This window comes from Octopus sinensis, linkage group LG12 (assembly GCF_006345805.1).
Source record: "Octopus sinensis linkage group LG12, ASM634580v1, whole genome shotgun sequence".
Taxonomy (NCBI): Eukaryota; Metazoa; Mollusca; class Cephalopoda; order Octopoda; family Octopodidae; genus Octopus; species Octopus sinensis.
In genome coordinates, this window is record NC_043008.1 from 20,184,781 (window position 1) to 20,190,103 (window position 5,323).

General features: G+C 35.9%; 1 protein-coding gene across 3 annotated transcripts in view; it reads left to right on the forward strand.

Moving 5' to 3' along the window:
* The first annotated feature begins 2,900 nt into the window (after positions 1-2,900).
* Positions 2,901-5,323, forward strand: part of LOC115218041 — a 415,719-nt gene continuing 413,296 nt past the window's right edge. For 2 of the 3 annotated variants that reach the window (XM_036507808.1, XM_029787795.2), the window contains exon 1: positions 4,248-4,424. The gene's annotated coding sequence lies outside the window, so the exon portion shown is untranslated. Of the gene's footprint in view, positions 3,384-4,247; positions 4,425-5,323 lie in introns of those variants that run through there. The other variant, XM_036507809.1, reaches the window with a different exon arrangement.

Genomic DNA, 5,323 nt, shown 5'->3' on the forward strand with positions numbered 1-5,323 from the left:
GAAGGAGAAGAAGAGAGGAAGAAGAAGAAGAAGAAGAAGAGGAAGTAGAGGAGGAAGAAGAAGGAGAAGAAGAAGAGGAAGAAGAAGAAAGAGAAGAAGAAGAGGAGGAAGAAGAAGAAGTGGAAGAAGAAGAAGAAGAAGGCGGAAAAGAAGAAGGAAAAGAAGAAATAGTAGAAGAAAAAAAAAGAAGAAGGCGGAGAAGAAGAAGAAAAAGAAAGAGAAGAAGAAGAAGAATTAGAAGAAGAAGAAGAAGAAGAAGAAAGAGGGGGAGAAAGAGGAAATGTAGGGGAGGGTGACAAAAGGGATAAAATGAAAATAGAGATGAAAGCGGCAACGATAAAGATAATGATAGTGATGGTGATGATAGTGATAATGATGATGTTGGTGATGTTGAATCAGAATGACAATAAAATAAAGAATGAATAAGAGAAAATAAAAAAAAGGAAAAGAATAATCAAGAAAAAGAAAAGAAAATAAGAAGAAAATTAAAGGGATAGAGAAGAAAGAAAAGTATAGGAAGAAGGAAAAAAGGAAGAACAAGAGAAGGGAGTAGAAAAGAAGAAATATAAAAAGAAGAAAAAGAAGAAATAAAAAGTAAAAAGAAGAGGGGAAGAAGTTAGAAGAAGGAAAATTAGAAGATGAGAAAGAATATCTAAGTATCGAAATGATGATGCTAATATGAATAGAATGGTAGATTTAGCATTCACAGAGAATTCTAGTGGCAAGGAACCACCACCACCGCCACCGCCACCACCACTAATACCACCACCACTATCAGAACAACTACACTGACGAGAACATCACCACCACCACCACTATCAACACTACCAAGACCACCACCATCACCACCAACACCACCACCACCACCACCTATACCACCACCACTATCAGAACTACTACACTGACGAGAACATCACCACCACCATCAAAACTACCAAGTCCACCACCATCACCACCAACACCACCACCACCACAACCTATACCACCACCACCACTATCAGAACTACTACACCGACAGAACATCACCCAACCACCATCAACACTATCAAGACCACCACCATCACCACCAACACCACCACCACCACCACCACCACCTATACCACCACCACTATCAGAACTACTACACTGACGAGAACATCACCACCACCATCAAAACTACCAAGTCCACCACCATCACCACCAACACCACCACCACCACAACCTATACCACCACCACCACTATCAGAACTACTACACCGACAAGAACATCACCACCACCACCATCAACACTATCAAGACCACCACCATCACCACCAACACCACCACCACCACCACCACCACCTATACCACCACCACTATCAGAACTACTACACTGACGAGAACATCACCACCACCATCAAAACTACCAAGTCCACCACCATCACCACCAACACCACCACCACCACAACCTATACCACCACCTCCACTATCAGAACTACTACACTGACAACAACATCACCACCACCACCATCAACACTACCAAGACCACCACCATCACCACCAACACCACCTATACCACCACCATCATCATCATCATCATTATCGTCATCATCATCATCATCATCATCATCGTCATCGTCATCATAATAAACGACAGTAAAAATACCCACTAAAATAGGTAACATGATTAGTGTGTTCTTATAAAAAAAAACAAGGTTAACAACAACAACAACAATATCAAGAAGAAGAAGATGAAGAAGAACGACAACAAAAATGCAAAGTTGAAATTGCGAAGAATTAGTAGTTGAATAATGGATACCACGCCGACAACAATAAAATTAACAATAGCAAAAGCGACAACAATAGCAAGAGAAACAATAACCACAGCAGCAGCAGCAGTGACAGCAATAAGTGTTGCAGCAACTGTTGCAGCTGCAATAACATCAGCAACAGCAACAACAACAACAAAGCAAGTGACAGTAAAAAGCAGTATCATCATCATCATCATCATCGTCACCATCATCATCATTATCGTTGTCATCATTAGATTTGCCGTTATCGCTTCCCATCATATCATAATCATCATCAATCATCATAATCGGTATTATCGCCTTCAGCTAGAGATTCCATCATCATCATCATCGTTATCATCGTTGTCGTCGTCGTCGTCGTCATCGTACTTCTTATCATCATCATTATCATCGTCATCATCACCATCATCATCATCGAGAACAGCGACGACGACGACGACGACAACTGCAGCGAAGATTTGGAAATTCGTTGAAGAAAGGATATATGCTTTGCATTACAAGGACACTGGGTGGGTGGGGGAAATACTAGCACAGCAATAAACTAATAATAATAATAATAATAACAACAATTATAATAATAATAAAAATAATAACAACAACAACAACAACAACAACAATAATAATAATAATAATAATAATAATAATAACAATAATAATAGTTACTGGTAGTGAACAGCTGACACTTTAGTACGTTAGAAGGCTGTGCTAAGGCAATAATAATAATAATACGAAGAAGAAGAAGAAGAAGAAGAAGAAGAAGAACAACAACAACAACAACAATAACAATAATAATGATGTGAGTTCTTGGTATCTAAGTTTACTTATAGCCTAATGTATTTTTTATAACAGTATAATGTGTAGTGTGTATAAAAATAACAACAACAACAACAACAATAATAATAATAATGATAGGGGGTTCCTAGCATCTAAGGTTTACTTATTGTAACCCGATGTATTTTTTTATAACAGTATAATGTGTAGTGTATAGTTATAATAATAATAATAATATAATAATAATAATAATAATAACAACAATAATAAAAATAATAATAATAATAATAATAATAATAATAATAGTAATAACAACAATAATAATAATAATGATAATGATAATAATAATGATGATGATAATTAGTGGATGAAGTGACAATAAAATTAAGTATAATGTTGGCAACAACAGTTATTCTGATTGTAATAACTCTGTCCATATTTGTAGTGACAACAACAGCAACAACTGCTACAAGTTGAAAACTGACCAGAAGTGGCGACGTTGCGTAAGCGCGGAATCTATCCATAGCAGATTCACGATACGAACCACAACAATAAAAAACGGTGTTAATACCAACAACGACTCCGACAACAACAACACCAGTACGATAAACACAATATTACCCGCATTGTTAACAGAACAACAACAATAATAACAACAAAAAAAAAGAACAACAAAGACTTGGAAACAGTCTAATTAACATCAGTGATATAACATCGACAACAGAAAAAAAAAAAAAACAACGAGAGTTTGTTAAAGAAAGAGTTCGTTGTTAAAGCGAACTGCGAACACTTTACAAAAGATTACGGGAAAAATAGGACGGAAGATATAAAGAAGAAAGAATGGTAAGTCTATGATATTGGATACTATATACACGCACACACGGCGATGAGATGATAATAATAATAATATAATAATAATAATAATAATAATAATAATATAATAATAATAATATAATAATAATAATAATAATAATGATGATGATAAATGCAACAAATGATGAGAGAAGTAATTGTTTATCGCAACAACTGCTATAGTTCCACTGATAATAAAAGAGCGAAGATAGGAGCGACTAACCTTTTGATAACACTACATGTAAAAGAAAAAAAAAGTTGGTACTCTACCAGAGAAATAAGATAGTGATACATGCATACATACATGCATACATACAATCATACATACATACTACAGCAACAACAAAAATATTAATCCTTTATACTATAGGCACAAGCCCCTGGATTTTGTGGACATACGTATATACAAACAAACATACACATGCCCATATATATATATATATGTATATATACATATAAAGTACAGACATGTATATACGTATATACAGTATATGTATAAAAAAATATAGATTATACATTTAATAATTGTAATATATACATATCTATCTAATCCAATCTATATACCTACACACATACACATACACACTTATACATATACATATATATATATATATATATATATATATATAACTACACACACATGCATGTGTATGAAAGTGAAAGTAAGATAGACAGAAGGAGAAATAAGTTTCGCAATTTCGCAAAGCAGTAAGAGAGAGATAGAGAGAGAGACAGAGAAAAGAGAGAAAGAAGAGAAAGAAAGAGAGAACGAAAAGAGAGATAGAGCGAAAGAAGAGAAAGAGAGAGAGAGAAAGAGAGAAGGCGAAAGAGCGAAAGAGCGAGAGAGAGAGAGAAATAGAAGGAAATACGTAGTTCGATAAACAGTGAAAGGAGAAGGCGGGAGATATTTTCTAGTTAAAACTTCAGTTTCTTTTCTGTTAATCAGCTAGTTGCGTTTGCTTACTGCTTACTGCTGTGACAACTATGCGAACACGTTCTCTTTATAACGGCGGCTTTTCTTCACATCATTATGTAAGTACATACGGCTCGATGACGAGTCCCTATTTACCATCACCTCTCTTGCATGTGCCCTATTAATCTTCGTAACCCTTTTCCTCCTCTTTTCTTTTCTTTATTTCGTTTCTTTTCGCGTTTTTTTTCTTCTTCTCTTCTTCCAAACCTCTCTCACTTTACGTTTCTCTCTCTCTCTCTGTTTCCTTCTTACTTTCTTTCCTTCTTTCATTCTCTCTTTCATTCTTTTCTTCCCCCCTCTCTCTCTCACTCGCTTTCTCTCACTCTCTCTCTCTCTCTCCCACTCTCTCTCTCTCTAATTTCTCCGAATGATTGCAAATGTGAATTACCAACACCGTTGTTACTATTGTCATATCTAAAAATACCACCACCAGCACCACCACCACCTCTCCAACCCCCACCAAAACACCAACATCACTATTGTTAGCATCATCATCAACAACTTTACCTTTACATTAAAATCAACATCGCCCCTTCACCTTTTAATCACCAAAATATTAACACCGACACCGACAACAACAATAAAAGTAAGAATACTTTCTACTATACGCAGGGAGGGGGTCAGTCGATCACATCGACCCCAGTACACGATTCCTACTTAATTTATCGACCCCGACAGGATGAAAGGCAACGACGACTTGGGTGGAATTTGAACTCAGAACGTTGCGCCTGGCAAAATGCCGCTAAGCATTTAGTCCAGACTGCTAACGATTCTGCCAGCTCACCACTTTACCATTATTATTATCATTATTATTATTATTATTATCATCATCATAATCATCATCATCATCATCATCATCATCAGAATCATCATCAACAACAACAACAATAATAATAATAATGATCCCTTCTACTATAGACACAAGGCCTGAAATTTTGGGGGAGGGGTATAGTCGATT